Source organism: Hipposideros armiger, unplaced genomic scaffold, assembly GCF_001890085.2.
Source record: "Hipposideros armiger isolate ML-2016 unplaced genomic scaffold, ASM189008v1 scaffold_331, whole genome shotgun sequence".
Classification (NCBI taxonomy): Eukaryota; Metazoa; Chordata; class Mammalia; order Chiroptera; family Hipposideridae; genus Hipposideros; species Hipposideros armiger.
Window position 1 is genome coordinate 2,411,719 of NW_017731681.1, and position 1,529 is coordinate 2,413,247.

At 32.8% G+C, this 1,529-nt stretch overlaps 1 protein-coding gene across 1 annotated transcript in view; it reads left to right on the forward strand.

Moving 5' to 3' along the window:
• The window catches only part of LOC109392415 (HLA class II histocompatibility antigen, DP alpha 1 chain), a 17,508-nt gene that overhangs the window by 8,500 nt on the left and 7,479 nt on the right, over window positions 1-1,529 (forward strand). The gene's annotated exons all lie outside the window — the stretch shown is intronic.

Below are 1,529 nucleotides of genomic sequence, written 5' to 3' on the forward strand. Positions count from 1 at the left end.
TTCAATACTAGTTAGACTTTTTTTTTGAAAGAGCAATCTAACTTTATTTTTTTAAATAATTTTTTTATTTTTTCAATTACAATTGACATACAATATATTAGATACAGGTGTATAAATAATGACTAGATATTTATATAACTTAAGAAGTGATCACCCTGATAGAGCTAGTACCCATCTGACACCACACATAGTTATTACAATATTATTGACTATATTCTTTATGCTATAATTTGCATCCCCATGATTATTTTGTAACTATCAATTAGTACTTCTTAATCCCTTCCCTCTTTTCATCCACACCTCAACCCCCCCTCCCATCTGGCAACCATAAAAATATTCTCTGTATCTATGAGTTTCTGTTTTTTTGTTTTTTGTTTGTTTGTTGTTGTTCTTTAGATTCCACATATAAGTGAAATAATATGGCATTTATCTTTCTCTGTCTCTAACTTACTCTACTCAGCACAATACCCTTTAGGTTCATCCATGTTGTTGCAGATAGGAAGATTTCATTCTTTTTGTGATTGAGTAATATTCCATTGCATATCTATATATCTATATATCTATCTATATATCTATATATATATATCATATATCTATCTATCTCACCTCTTCTTTATCTATTCATCCATTGATGTATACCCAAGATGCCTCCATATCATGGATATTGTAAATAATGCTGCAATGAACATATGGATGCACATGTTCTTTCAAAGTAGTGTTTTGGGTTTCTTTGGATAAATACACAGAAGTGGAATTACTGGGTCTTTCTTTGTCTCTTCTTATAGCCTTTGTTTTAAAGTCAATTTTGTCTAGTGTAAGTATTGCTAACCCAGCTTTTTTTGTTTCTATTTTTATGAAATATTTTTGTATCCCTTTACTTTCAGTCTGTGTGTGTTTTTCAATCTGAAGTGAGTCTGTTGCAGCCAGCATATATAAGGGTCTTATTTTCTTATCCATTCATCAACACTATCTTTGACTGGAACATTCAACTCATTTACATTTAAAGTAATTGTTGATAGATATATAGTTATTGCCATTTTGTTATTCATATTTTTTATCTTTTTTCCTCCTCCTCCTCCTCCTCTTCCTTATTATTCTCATTCTTGTTCTCATTCTTATTATTCTCCCTCTCCCTCTCCCTCTCTCTCTCTCCTTCTCCTCCAAGAAGTCCCTTTAACATTTCTTGTAATACTGGTTTGGTGGTGATGAATTCCTTTAGCTTTATCTTGTCTGGGGAGATTTTTATCTGACCTTCAATTCTAAATGATTGCTTTGCTAGGTATAGTAATCTTGGTTGTAGGTTCTTCCTTTTCATCACTTTGAATATTTCCTGCCAATTCCTTTTGGCCTGCAAAGTTTCTGTTGAGTTATCAGCTGGCAGTCTTATGGGAGCTCCCTTTTAGATAACTAACTGTTTTTCTCTTGCTGCTTTTAAGATTCTCTCTTTGCCTTTAACCTTTGGCATTTTAACTGTAATGTGTCTTGGTGTGGGCCTCTGGGTTCATCTTGTTTGGGACTGTCTGCACCTC